This window comes from Rhamphochromis longiceps, linkage group LG7, assembly GCF_057381845.1.
Source record: "Rhamphochromis longiceps isolate RC_006_pf linkage group LG7, R_longiceps_female_GT1.1, whole genome shotgun sequence".
NCBI classification, from domain to species: domain Eukaryota; kingdom Metazoa; phylum Chordata; class Actinopteri; order Cichliformes; family Cichlidae; genus Rhamphochromis; species Rhamphochromis longiceps.
The window spans coordinates 819,319-834,675 of NC_140563.1; the positions used below are offsets into that span (position 1 = coordinate 819,319).

Below are 15,357 nucleotides of genomic sequence, written 5' to 3' on the forward strand. Positions count from 1 at the left end.
TATCGCATGTGTGGCTGCGGTGCAGCGACTGATGAAATGAGTCAATGAGCTGACAGCCAAGAACAACTCGGGTTCATTTAGCTAGCCCCGGATAACGATGTCAGCTAAATGCCTGAAATGGAAATACAATCCATGTACGTCACGCTTTCGCTCTTTTATACGTCTTTGATGTTTGAATCAAAGACGCTCAGCTGGTAGCAGCAAAAGGCTTTCAGGTCCCAAGGCTGCTACGAAAGCTGAAACTGCCTAAGATACTGAAGTGATATTATCAATGAATAAAAAAGTCATCTGTTAGGTTAACCTCCCAATTAGCTGTCAGAATAAAATATTATTCAAATAAAAAAGCATAAATTGGAGTGAAGGACACCAGTGAGCTGGTATGGTCGAATATTCTCTTTAATTCTAATTTTGCATGAGTGGATGAGAGAAAGTCGGACAGGGCTGCTATTCCAAGCATCCCAGGTACAGACTTGTTCTCCCCCTCTCTTCCTTACGGCCCAGTTCCTCCCAGTCCAACTCTCCACTCCACCTTTGAGGCTGGCCATCAGCCCAGACCTGCACCTTTACCCCACAAGACCCCCACTGACCTTATCCCTCCATCCCTCTCTCCCTCTTCATCCTGCCTCCATCCGCTCCCTAGGCCCCCTCCGATGGCCCCAGGCTGCCCCAGGCGTGCACACACACTCACCACAGGGGGCAGAAAAACAACTTCCACCCTTGGCTCACTCTGGGCAGCCCAGCACACACTCATTCTGGCTCTGACCATCTCACATATGCACACAAACACAATTAAAGCCTGACTCAAAATCCCACACTGAAGTAAGTTTGATGAGAAACGTGTCATCATTCGTGCACCCTTCGTTCACGTGAACAACATCCTGCAGCTTAAAATAACAGCATCGTCTCAGACCCATGTTGAAAATCATTTCGACGGGCCGCAGCATACACCTGACGATTACATTTCACTAATAAATTGCACAATTTGTGTGTTTTGCTCCGAAAAAGCAGGCTTGATCGCATTTACTGAGGGAGGCTGCTTATTACTTTGTTTGGCTGTGATGTTGGACGTGGAGTCGCAGTCGTGACTTGACAGTAACGTACGAGCCTTAACGTGCAGCAATAATCGGACGCTTTGTCCCACATGCTGCACTAGCCAATCGGCACAGCCAAACAAGACAATAGAAGAAAGATCCCTACCTGGCTCTGTGATTAGCATGCGAGTTGACATGGCAACCAGTCAGCTGTGCTTAGCTGACTGGTTGCCATGCATCGAGATTTGCACAGTAGGACTTTTACTTTGACCAGTCAGATTGTTGGAGTGAAACTAACAATGCTTCGTCTTATTTTCATAACCAGCGAGTACCGCAGATAAAATCATGACCAGCTTCTGACTCTTTCTCTTGAGCATGCACCCCCCCACACACACACACACTCAACTGGTGAAGCGGTTTACACATATGCGGACCCGGCTGCATCCCTGGCCTACGCTCCGAGGACCCACAGTCCTCTGCTGCTGTCCTCGCAGCTCACACGGGACGCAGTCTGTCGGGAAAAATGCACACAAATGGATACGCGCACGAGCTACAGCGAGGACAGACAGCGTGGACAGACAGAGAGGACGCTGCGGCAGTCTGTCCGGGGCTCGAGCCCGCGAGAACACGACGGATGGACACGCACAGAAACACGTGCATTCACACGCTCTAAGCAGGCGACGGGGACCCTCACCTCCTGCCCTGGGAATGGGTCCGGCTGCTTTGGACGCTTTTGGGCGCCAACTGCTCCATATGGGCAGTGTGTGTTTGTGTGTGTGTGCAAGTGTGTTTGAGGGCAGAAGGTTAGGGGCAGGGGGCTAAGGATGGGGGTGGGTGGACAGCGGGCTGGCAGATGACAAGTTTGCCCCGAGTATACAGCATAAAAAACGCTACACAAATATCAAATAGTGCATTACACACACACAGAGCAGCTCAACAATCTAAGACAAGGTCAGCGCAGGTCATACAAACAAATACTGAAATGCACATAAAGAAGTATGTGAGGATTAACGCGCTCAGCTCTGTGGTTCAGCTGCTGAATGAGCTTTCAAAATGTATGCGAGCGCATTTTAGGGGCTATCAGAGTAAGAACCTGTGACATTACTGCCATCGATACGACCAGCAGCGCCACAAATACAGCGTGCTTGGAAACATCGTCTTTGATGGCAATCAAGAAGCCAATAAAGTGATGGAAAAAAGCCGCGTACATAAAGAGGTACACGCAACGTCTGGTCTGTCTCTCCCACGCAGCATGTGGCAGAGGAGGTCTCACATCTGCTTCCTCTTAACCACACTTCCCTCTTTTTTTGTATCCTCTCCATCTTCAGACTCCTTCTCCTTTAATCTCACCGTGCCCCGTTTCCCTTTGCATATTTACTTCATCAACTCTCAGTCGAAAACGCTGCGCGAGGCACCTAAACCGGGAGAGTCGGCGGCTGCGTTCCCCGTGCGGCGAGCTCCTCGTCCCTCCGTCCATCTCGTCTGCTGTTTGTTCACTCAGAAATGAGAACCAGCTGTCAGGCAGAGTGTTAGACAAACAACAACACCGTGCCAACGCACACATACACAACATATGCACGTGTTTTCATGAAGACACACACACACACACACACACACACACACACACACACACACAGGTCCTCCCACATTCGCCTACGCGTACGTGGGACCTATAAATAAGTGATGCAGGCAGCTGGAGCTTGCCGTTGAAAACTCAAACACAGTTACACACATAGACTCAGGTAAACAAACACACTCATCTCTCTATATGTAACACAAATACACATGCACACAGTGTTTACAAGCCTCTCCATCTAGAGCAAAGTAACTGAGGCTTCCAAGTGAGGGATCAGAGGAGAGAGCAGGAAAAATGAGGGATAAAGAGACAGAGAGGCTCCTGACGTCCCGGGGGGGCAACAGCAGAGGGGGGGTGGTCTTGTGCCCAGGGGAAACCCGAGAGCAAGCTGTGAGAGGCGGGTACTGCCAGCCCAGCGCTCCCCTTCTGGAAAATGGGATCCTGGACAGCCCCCTACTCGCAACTCTTAAACCCCCCCATGAGAGACGCACACACACACACACTGAAGAGGAGTCCCCGAGGGAGGAGCAGAGCAGAGCAGAACACCTGGACCTGCCATTACTGACACACTCAGGGATTAGTGGCACAGACGGCAGGAGAAACAGAGAATACACACTGGGACAGACACGTACACGACCGAGTGATGTGCATAAATATGCACAAACACATGCAGCCAACGACTAAAGACGAGCAAACCAAAACAACAAAGACAACTGAGCAGACATTAACTGCAACGTGTTTTATGTGACTGTTTTCACCCACCCGGACGTCCTGATTGTGATTCTGACCAAATGATTACAGCATCTCTGCTTCAAACAGGGAGATAAAATGGTACCGAGAGAGGCAACGCAAGCTTCTCACCCGAAGACATTTAATCTAATGTGTTTCATTCAGAGCTGGTGTAGATGTGAGGCCTGACAGCAGTCGCCAACATGACCCACCTCTCTCTGATATGTGTAGAATATGTGGGCGCACACAGAAATACAGCTGGTCGCCTCATCTCTGTGGTTTCACCTGAACAGAGCGCGAGTGCTGGAGAATAATTACTCGTCTATTAAACCTCTCTGTCCCTCGAGAAAGAGAAGACGACAAGCTGAGGGTCGAGGACGAGCAGAAGGGAGGAAAAAGGTGACACGGGGGGTGGGGGGGCACCAGGAGGCAGACACACAACAGAGAGACTGATCCTTAAAATACTCAAAAGTCATTGAGTCATGTGATATTTAAACTAGTTAACTTTTCTCTGACAACGAACAGACTACAAACACAAACTGTACCAACATTCTTTACATTCGACGTGCAGATGTGGTTTTACAGAGATCAGAAAGGATGAAACCAGGATAAAGGTTCAGAGCGGTGGTGAAGAAGCTCTCAGAACAAACGTCCAGAAAAGAGGCTCCTGTGTGAATTAACGACCACACGCTGGCTGCAACAAAAAGCAGCGCTCAGACACACACGGAGGCACGCACACACAGAAGGTAGTGTTGGGAAGAAAGTGTGTGTGTGAGTGAGGGAGAGAGTGAGGTGTGTAAATGTGTGTGTGAATGGTGACATGAAACAGATCAAAGGGGGGGAGAGGTCGGCAGGGCAAAGTCGGGGAAAGACAGAAAGACGGAGGCCGGGGGGTCCCGTAATTACAACCTACATCCGCCAAGCTGAGCCGTGCGTGTGTGTGTGTTCGTGTGCGTGTGTGTGTGCAAGCGTGGCTGTGGAATGAAGGAGGGTTTTGAGGGTAAATTGCTCTCTTCCACACACCTCTCTACTTTCTGCTCTCTGCTGTGTCCGCCCAACAGGAAAAGGAAAGGCGCACACACAGACACACAAAACTGCACAAACCCTGAGATATGCAAACACTTTGAAGAACAGATACAAACATCGTTTCACAAAAAGCTTCAGGTCACAACTATCACAAAGGTGTGGTATGAAACATAAGTACACGTGCATGTGGCTGCTCATAGGAGAAAATGGGATGTGCACACACACACGCACGTGCGCGCACACACACAGTGGGTGGGAGTGTCTGTGGTGAAGGGGTGCAGATCAATGGAGACCACTGACTGGTTGGTCTGTGCAGCAGAAAAGCAGATCGCTCTGGGACCCAAACTATTGTACAGTACCACACTGGCTTCAAACACACACACACACACACACACACACACGTGTGCACATGCACACGCACAGCTATCCGGTTGTTCAGTGATGACGTGATGAATCCTACTTCCGGGTCTAAAGTAGTCTGCGTTTAATATGGCTTTTGTGTTGTTAACATGTTTAATGTTATGTATTTTCTTCTATTTAATCTCAAAAAGCTCCTAAAACAGTCAGTGATCCCTGTTGACCTCCCTCGGCTTTTATTACCGCTAATCATTTATTTAAGCTCAGTTTTTAAAACCTTAGGATGTAACTACAGCCCAGCCCATGCAGCAGTATATGAATGACTAACCTCGTATTGTGGATGGATTATCTCAGTTGTTCTCCTGGCTGAAGTTTGGTCCTTTTACAGCATCCTGCCATGCGATTACATTTGTTCCTGACCACCGAGAACACTCACGTTAACTTTTATCGAGTGGAAAAAAGTTAGCTTGTTTATATTATGCTAACATAGCTGTGTCGCTAGCGGTCACGCAGCACATCATTATATACCAGCTAGCCCAACTTCAGTAACCCTACAAACATCACTGCTGTTTAGTTTTCTGTCTTCATTTATGCTGGAAGTGATAACAGAGCTGTACGTTTGAATTTGTTTCCAAAACCCCGCAGTCAGGACATGCTATATTGTATTTAGATAGAAGCTAGCGAGCTAACTCCCTGCTAACTTCTAACTCCGTTAAATGTCATAAATTCCGTTTTCATGGATGCCTGGATGTTAAACTCAATTGTTACACCTGGTAGAGCAGAACGCTGATCATTTTATTAAAGATGAAAGACTTTAGACAGTTTTTCAACTCTCAGTAATGCCACAGTGATCGTTTGATATATGGACCTGCAGCGGAGTTTAGGCCCAGACACGGCTAGTGACGTCAGACTGAACAACCGGATAGACCTGCAGCTGAACATTTGCACATGGACACACAGGCACAGCAAAGTCAAACATGAGCACACATTCTTTTTCTATGTCTCTCTCTCTCTCACACACACTCACACACACACACACACACACACACACACACGCACACTCACACACACGCACACACACACGCAGTCTAATAGAGTGGTGAGAGCAGAGAAATGGAACTGGCCCTTTGACTGACTGGGCTTCATTGTGCTCTCATGCCTTTCGAGGGGCCCCTTGTATGCCCACCTCTATCCCAGCCCCTGTATTCCTCCCGCTCCTCCGTGATTCGTCTCCAGCTCCTCACAACCAGCCCGTCCTTTCTCGCTGTCACTCTGCATTCCTTCATTTCTGTGACGGTTGTTTTGTTCGATGCAAACATTCAAACACAGCTGATAAAATTTCATCTGCGTTCAGTTGGTTAGTAAACTCCTTTCCCATCATGCATCAGCCAGCGCCTCCATCCAGCACAAACACCTGTAACAGATTGATCTCCCTGAGCAAACCCTGATGTCGACGTTCTCGCCCCCTCTCACTCCTTTCTCTCACTCTCTCTCATTTCCACCCCCTCCCCTCTGCAGAGCAGCAAGCTAAAAGCACAAGCATGCCCCAAAAATTAATTTAAACGAACGAATTAAATTAAAAGCAAAGCCTCGGGAGTTTTATTATGTACTAATGTTTGAACCGTTAACTTGGATTGTATTACTAAAATATGCATAATTAAGGGCTGGTGGGGCTTTTATTACGTCAAAAAAGAAGAGAGAAAAAACACATATTTCACTAATGGAACAGATTTAATGGGAAAAACTGAGTATGTGAGACGCAAAGGTGAGTAACAGAGCGGTACTCGGAGCAGTACTGGTACACGGTGGCACACAGCTAAAACCACAGTGTGTAAATCAGCTCTGATCAGCTGTTTTCAGCATGATTTAGCACATAGAAAAATCAAAGAAATCCCAAGGACGTGTGATTATTACAGCCATATAATCAGTCACATAATTACAGTTACTGGAAACAAAAGAAGGGTGTAGTGCTGGGCGATATGGGAAAAATATTTATCATGATATGAATTATTTTATATCACGATAACGATATATATCACGATATACCACCTGACCTGCGGTCATCTGGAAAGTCCGCAGTCTGTAAACAGCGAGCGCAGCGTCTTTGTTAATGAAGCGGATGGTTACGCTCATGTAGGGCTGCGTATCTCTGCTCGTCCACAGCTCAGCAGCCAAGGCTTAATGCACGACACTGCAAACATCCTGCTCTACTTTGGCCCAGCATGCATCATATAAGCGAGGCAACTTGACTTTACTGAAGTGCTTACGACCGGGCATAACGTACCTCGGATCAAGGACTTTGACGAGGTCACGAAAGCTGTCCTTCTCAACTACATAAACAGGGCCATGCCTTTGCAAATGCAACGCGAGACGGCGCCTGTGATTTGTTTATGCCGCTGGGACGTTTTCTCATAAGGGCCTCGTGTGAAAGGCTGCTGTATCTTCAGCTGGTATAGTTTTTCTTTTCCCAACTTGCTCCCGTCGTTCCACAGCTTGGTTTAGCTCAAATTTTCTGGATTCTTGAGTATTCTTTTTCCTGGACCTTCTGTAGGTGATAGAAGAGATTTGTTGTGTTGCCATCGGGTCCTGGAATAGTTTTATAGCATAGCTTGCAAATGGGCGTCTTCTGCTCCGTGTTGGTGCTGTTGAACCTAAAATGTCACCAAATCACAGACGTACCCCCTCTTTTGGTAAAAGTGCTTCTTCTTGGGCTGCCTGTCTCTGCCTGTTGCATGTCCGGGCATGAAACTGCAACCTGTCGCACGTCCATCGTTTTGAGTTACCGTAAAGCATATCGCAAATCCGGGTGCACGTAAAGCAGCACCATGTCGCAAAACCACAAGATGGAGTTTCTTTGCCAAAAATATCTTTTTTTTATACTTTATTTTCTCTTGCATAAAGTTAAGAGTATGTATAGTGAGAAGACAACACTAATACATTTGCCACAGGCTATTTAACCCTTTAAGACCTGCCATAGAACCAAGTCTGCCAGATTATTTTTTTTACATGCTGTAGTGCCATTTGTGTGAGCATTTCAAGTTGCTATATATCAATGTAACCGTTATAGCCCAAATTTTAATAATATGTCTGCATTAAGTCCAAAGTAACTACATAAATTGCAAAAAAGTGCAATAAACTACAAAAAATTGAAAATTGTTTTTGTTTTGTTTTTTTTACATATATTTCTAGTTAGAGAAATTTAAGAGGTTTATCCCTCAAAACCGTGAATACAAAAAAGTTGCACAAAATACGCCGCCCTTAAAGAGCTGCTTCTTCGGCGCTATGCCCTCTCCGACGCTGAACGAGCCGAAAAGCTCCTCAACCTGTCAGGCTTGGGTGGCGGTACCGCGCTCGAGCTCATGGAGAACATGCTATCGTTGCTCGGGCCAGATGACGGGGGATTCCTCTTCGCCCACCTCTTCCTCCGCCAACTACTGGCCGCCGTGAGAGCGGTCCTCGCAAACTCAAAGACGTTTCATAGAGCTGGAAAATAAATAAGCTGCAGACAGAACGTCCACAACGTCACTTCCGGTTTCCGGCAGGTAATGGCGGACATGCGATCGTTCGCGCTGACGTCTATTCCAATGTAGGAAGTGTTACGAACAGCTGATTGGATGGCAAAGCGCGTTTCTGGAATATTATGTTTTTCTTGCTGCAAGTGCTTTTTATGCAGTTTTTGCAAAGCTTTATGTGGAAAGAAACCATGGCCGAGGACAAGCTGATGGCATAAGATGTAAGTACAACTCCTCCGGTTTCACATGCTTAAAAAATTATTGCGCTAGCCTACACGGTTCCAGTTCTACAGAGATTTAAAAATAGTCACACAAAATGGAGTGTGCCCACTCCAACCGGCTTTAAAGGGTTAATGATATATTTTATGTAACAATTTGTAAAATTAGGTTAGAAACGATAGAAGACAAATGGCACAATAGACACTTTTCTGTCATTCACACGATATATATCGTCATGTCGCCCAGCACTAGCAGGGTGGATTCATTCTGAACCTGCTGAGAACTGGACACTCTTTCAAAAGGCCAGACAGCTGTTGTGAATATATTTAGCATCGCTTCTTACTGCAGCTTGTGCTGCACGTCGTGGCTCTGATGTTGTGCAGTATTACACCTGTGCTTATGATTATACGCAGCTAAATCTCCACATATTCATGTCATAATATCTCAGTAGACATGACAACTAGAGACTGGAATTCAGCATAAAAACCTGTATTACAGTGTGAAGTGAGGTCAGGCTGTAATTCCACAAAAGTGTTGTATACAAAGCTTACATAGCATTACCACACAGAACAACTAGTATCATGTAAAGTGAACAAAAGCGGGACATGCCTGTTTGTAATCTTAAGGCTGTAGCTCACGAGGTCACCTGCTAACTGGAAGGTTTGTGGTTCGATCCCAGTCTGCAGACCCAGCTACCCTCTGATGAAGCGTGAATGAGACATGTTGTATAAAGCAAAGGCACGCTACACCAACCAGTCCCTTTTCCCAAAAATCAGGAGGATTATCTGTTCTTTAATAGGGGTGAAAATGCACAACAAGGATTATCTCTATGTTTATATCAGTGTAACAAAAACACCCCAAAAACAGGTCAAATCGTCAGTTAATTTGATTAATTTCCTCTCAGTTTGCACCTCTCTCTCTTTTAAATAAGTCCCACCTGCAGATGTTGGAATAAGTGACTGTGACGGTGTTTCACAAGTACTGCAGTTCACTCCTGCATCGTGTCCCACACCTAAGAGTCAATGTGATGTTTAAAAGCACCTTTAAACATCCAAATCTTTCTGATTCCTATTCTGTCAGGCAGCAGTGTTAATCCACACACACACACACACACACACACACACACACACACACACACACACACACTCCCACAGCACTATCTAGCTTTCCTTAACTTTTCCCTCACACTGCTTCTCTTCTATGAGCCTGGGTGTGTTGGTGTGTGTCTGTGCGTGTTGTGCTGCAGAATTATTAGTCTTCTCGTCATGTCTCTGATGTGAAGCCCCCCTTATCAGCCAGCAAGCAGTAAGCCCCCCCGGCCCCCCTCTGCAGCTGTCACTACACCCCACCACCACCACCGCACACACTATTCTCCGAGGACAAACTCCCCAATACGCACACCAAATACCCACATACGCTCAAAACACGGGCGCACACAAATCTCTGTACACAAGCCTTAGCAGTTTTTGACTCACATTCGCACACACACAATTTTATCTGCTCGTTCGCAGACCGCACGGCTTGGCAGCCTACAAGGGGGAGAAATATCCACCACCCGTTCCCCCATATCCCCCTTCAAAATCAGCCCTAGCCTCAACACAATCCCAGGAAACAGGAGCGGGGAACACAGGATGGAAGCGGGCCCACGTAACGGTGCATCTTACTCACGCCGGGCGCTCCCTCCGGCCCCCGGCCAGCAGCACAGGAAGGCCTCGGTCGGCCACTGAGCCGCTGGAGTGCAGAGTAATGCTCCAATCAAGCTGGTCTCATTAGAGTCGAAAAAAGTCGAGCGCCCGCCCGAGAAAAAGAAAGATCGACAGAGGCAATAACCACGGCAACTGGCTAATCCAGTGTAAGAGCTCTTTCTGCCTCCATCTTTCCTTGTTGTTGTTGTTTGTGTTGTTTTGTTGTTTAGTCGAGTGCCCCCTTCTTCTGCGCTTCCCGGCAGGCCTGTCTCCTGACTTATTTAGCAGTGTGTTTTCTACCATATTTGAGAAATGAAGAGCAGATTGGTTAATATTTTAAGACATCCCACTTGCAGGGTTGAGGTAGAGACAAAGATGGAAGCAGAGCTGGAGACGAAGGGAGAGGAAAGAGGGAATACGAAGGAGGAATTCTCTTGTTCCTTAACCCCGATTCTAGAATCCATGCTGGGAGCAGAAGCACGCATGAACACACAAACACACACGCAAGGAAAGCCTGCACACAACATGCTGCCTTACAACTGTTAAAGCACATCACTGTGGAGAAGGTATTAGAGAAACGTGTGTGTGTCACATCGAAGCATGATGTCTTTCACTGAGTTCATTAAAGCTACCAGTAAAAGGGTTACACAATTAGACATTTTAATAATCAGCTGCATCTGGAAACTGGTTTATTTGAGATGCCAAATAACCATGAATGAACCTGCAACAACCACACGCAGAGACAAACCTGAAGGCGTGCAACCGTCAAGAGCCTGCAAGTATCAAAACACCAGATTGTTCTTTACGTTTCTGTCTAAACTGGCGGTCGTGATAACGAGGCAGCTCCTTCACTGAGAATTAACGAAACGCTTCGATGTCGAGATATAAACTCTTTCCTTTACAAACACCTTTCACTGCAGGTGCAGCTCATTTCCTTCCTGACACACAGCAACAAATCGCTTACCTGCACAAGCCGCACAAAACATGTACAAGAAATATGCATGCCCTCATGATCGCCATGAGTACACACACACAAACACACACTTGACAATGGCTCTCCCTGTGACTTCTCAAAGTGAAGTGAATTCCAATCAGGCACTAAGCAGGACAGCTATTTCTAGGGACAAAGGACAAGGAGAGAAGTGAGGAGGGGTGGAAGGAAAGATGGAGAGGAGGGAGGGAAACAAAGGGTTCTGGTAGCACCCAGGGGAGAAGGCCCAGAGCAGCTGACGTCAGCGTCTGTGTGCTCAGTGTTGAGGTGGGGGAAACGGAGCGCGAGGTTGGCAGAGTTGGTCCTCCCCCCCCCCAGGGAGGCCTTGAGGCGTGGAGAGAGTGGAGCATGGCTCCCAGCCCCCACATAACCGGGGGCCCAGACGGAAAGCCTGGCAGAAACAGCAGCTCGCTCGGTGGACACAACACTCGGTTGGTTTGAGGAGACAAACAGACTCCGCCTGACCGCTCTGTTAGTGAAATCTTTAGCTCCGTATAAGACGCGTCCGTGCTCGCTCCTTTCTCTGCGCGTCCATTCTCTCAGGCTCCTCTGCACTCTGCTACACCCCCATCCTACAGCCCCAGCCCTCTCCCCGGAGTTTTGCTTTTCTCTGACATTTGGCTGGACAAAGGCGAGTCACACCTGAGCACTGGGTTAAAACTATTATGGGCCCTCTCCCTGTGGTACACTGCCCTTTGCCACCACTGTCTGTGACTGAAACTCTGTGTGTGTGTGTGCCTGCACACCTGGGTGTACCTTTGTATTAAACTTAGCATACTATGTGTTCAGATTTCCTGCATAGTGTTAGATCAAGGTAAGAAACACGAGGGCAAGGCTGAAGTAATTCATTATAACAACAGAAAAAGAGATAAAGTGTAAATAGGCCATTTTTGTAATATACTGAGTAAGCTGTCACAGTGCAGGCTGCGTAAACCTTTCTAAAAGCTTAGAGTCGGGTATTCCAGGTAAGGAAGGAGAAGTGCAGGTGGAGGCCGAAGGTCCGCTCCGTCTAAGTGACGTGGGACCACGTCTGCAGTTTTTCCTATCTGGAAAAAGAATCAGAGATGCACAGATTTGGTGTTTTTCGGTCCACAATAAGACCAACGGGTACAAATAACCCAAGTTCAACAGCAAAGTACACCTGCAATCACTACGACTCTCCAGTTAAAGAAAAATATTAGAGAGTGGTGTTAATGGAAACCATTAGCTCATTAGCCACAGTAAGCTCTTTTTACAACTGTTACTAACTGTAAGTATCACAGCACTGTCCCTCAGGTGACACCTGTCCTTAGCAAAGCCACCAAACTCACCACAGGTGACTCAAACTGTTGTTGTTTGCCTCTGTCATTCAGGCTGTTGTTTTCACAGAGTTGTGCGTCCACATTGAAAAGGCAGAAAACGCTGACGTTCCAGTCCTGCACATGCGTGAAACACAAGAAGATTCGACCTGCCTCATTTCTGTCTGCCGCTTATTTACTTTCCGGCTCTTTGAAACGTCGCGGCAGAATGTCGAGGAAAAGCACCGAGTTTGTTAAATGGACTCACAATGAGGTGGAGTTGTTGCTGCGAGTAACACAAAAGTACAAAGTTGCAAAAGCGAGTGAGAATTAAAGAATTTGAAGAAAAGCTCTCTGGAGCGCGTGCAGACTGATACTAACTCAAACAAAACAACTGCTGCCCTCCGCTATCTTTGTTTAATTGGTCACATGACTGCATCACATGACTAACATGCGTCATCGTTTTCGCTGTCCACACTGCGACGCGAAAGCACCGTCTTCAAATGTATTAGTTTTCGAGAGCGTTTCCAAAACGCTGCGTTTTCCCTCGGGGAGAACAACGCATTAGTGTGGATGTGGTCTCAGTCAGGTTCCAGTTTACATGTAAATGTGTGAAAATTTAGCCACAAATGTAAATGATCCAAAGACGGGGGTCAGTACGGACGGTGGTCCAGTGTCGGACGACACACAGGTGCCCCAGGATGCTGGTCTAATCAAGAAGGGAACATGTGTATTTATGGAAACTCGAAATGACTGGAACCACTTACAATAAAAACAACACGTCATTCTGACAGAGGGCGGGGCTTAAGGTTACACAAGGGTTTTTTCAGCTGCACATTCAAAAAAAATCTGTAAAGCCATCATTCAAAAGCCACCAATAAAACCCTGCCCTCATTTAGAAAGAGTAAAAAGCCTCGATTACCGCTGAAGTGCACACATAGGTGTGAAACCTGAATGAGGACTTGAACAATGCAGTGAACTCCTGCCTTCAAAGTACCAAGTGGAGAAAAACAGCTTCAGTGAAGTGCATAACAAATGTAAAGCATCAAACAGGGTGTGGGAGACAGAGGTGGGGAAAAAGTGAAAGAAAGAGTGGAAAAACAGAGGGAGGGAGGGAGACAGGGGCTGCTGTGGGGCCAGTCACCACAGGGTGGATGTGTGTGTGCGAGTGTGTGCGTGTGTGTGTTGGGAGGGCACAGTGGGGAGGTTGGGGGCATGGAGGAAGGGATCAGAGCATTGGGGCCAGCTCCACGGGGAACAGGGATGATGGGGAGAGAATGGAGGAGGCTTGTGGGGGGAAGGGAGACAGGGTGAAAGGAAGGGATGTGGTCAGTTTAGAGTTTGAGAACTCAGCAGGGAGGGACGGCAAGTAGGGAGGGAGGGAGGGAGGAAGGAAGGAAGGAAAGCAGCGAGACACTGCGGTCTGTGTGCTCTAAGAAAGACTGAGGACAGGAGAGAGGAGAGGAGACACAGGACAAAATGGTCAAATAAAGGGAAAAAAGCAAAAGTGGGGAGAGTGACGGGAGCTGTGGGCTCTTGGGAAGAGAGAAAGAAGCAGCAGCGAGGGAGCCGAGGAAAAAGGTTCCAGGTGTCAGCAGGAGGGGGGGTCCTGGATCCAGTGGAACGGCCTGTTCCTCATTATCCCGACATCCCCCTCACACACAGCCCCGTGACAACTCTATCCTAACATCCACACATGAAAACATGGAGATACTGCCACACAGTAAACACATGCGTGGATCATGTCAGGTACCTGCTTTCCAAACCAAAACATGATTACACACAAACAAACACACAACGCGCTTCTAAACCCTCAGCTGTGCTCCAGAGGAAAAATAAAATCAATCACACACTCGTGTTTTTGTCTCACCTCCACACTGAGAACGTGGAAACAGTCAAAGTTTGGCCAACGAAACATTGATTTTGTGTAGCAGCGCCATCACAAAGGGGAACCAGCTCCATAATGCACCAGGTTAGTATTTCTGGGTGAGGTGTTTTGTGTTATGTCTAATTTTGGGTTACACATTCACCGATCCCTCAGAGGTCACGTCAGGAAAATCTGCCAAATCAAACATGCAGAGTTCCTGCTGTGTGAACGAGGGAGCAGCCTCATATATTTACTGCCTGGTTCATATCCACAGCAGCGTGTGGAGATATCATCACCACCAAGAAAGGAACGAACGTAAGCCAGCTCAAGTAGTGGTGCGAATGTTTCAACTGAGCCTGCTGTCGCCAATGGGGGGTCCAGTTACACAGTTTAACATACTGCTGCAACAGTTACCTCCAAAAGTCACACCCACACCAACCGTAGCATCTACCTGTGGGCCTTTCCCGTGGGAGTGACAGCCAATCACTGCCTTGCTTTCAAGTTTGTCTTGTAACAAAGATCTGAGAGTCATACTCAGGACAGCAGCATCTCTGTGAGTTAAGAGCATCTGACGTACGACTTAGCTCCGCAGTACATCTTTGTGCGACAGCATGAGTCCAACACTCCTGTTTAAAGGGGTTAGGGCAGGGTTAGCAGACGCTCGAGAATGAAAAAGACACGGGGAAAGCTAAACTGCCTCGACTGCGGAGAGCCAACAGACGTTATTTATTCAGAGATATGTAAATGTATATTTCTATAATGTTGCTGTGTAAATATTTGATCAATAAACGCACGGAGACACTCAGAGAGAAGCTGCAAAGCCTTTGGCTGAAGAATTCTAATGAACGTTCGGAGACAGAAGCGCTCGTCTCAATTTCCATGCAAAATCAGACGCGCTGGACTATGGATTTAAGCATTTCCATTTTACACACACACACAAATATTTACTCTCTGCAAGATCTACAGACAGTCACACAAGGACAGACAGAGAGGAGAGATGAGAGAGACAGAAGAGGGGAAGAAGAAGGAAGTTACATTTTTAATCGAGTGTTTCTTTTCCTCGGAGCAAAGTAGGGCTGAATACAAG

At 47.2% G+C, this 15,357-nt stretch overlaps 1 protein-coding gene across 5 annotated transcripts in view; it reads right to left on the reverse strand.

Annotated features, from left to right (window-relative positions):
• The window catches only part of znf423 (zinc finger protein 423), a 138,750-nt gene that overhangs the window by 75,001 nt on the left and 48,392 nt on the right, over window positions 1-15,357 (reverse strand). The window contains exon 1 of one of the 5 annotated variants that reach the window (XM_085411515.1): window positions 12,437-12,772. The exons of the other annotated variants lie outside the window; for them this stretch is intronic. The gene's annotated coding sequence lies outside the window, so the exon portion shown is untranslated. Of the gene's footprint in view, window positions 1-12,436; window positions 12,773-15,357 lie in introns of those variants that run through there. 5 annotated transcript variants of the gene reach the window in all.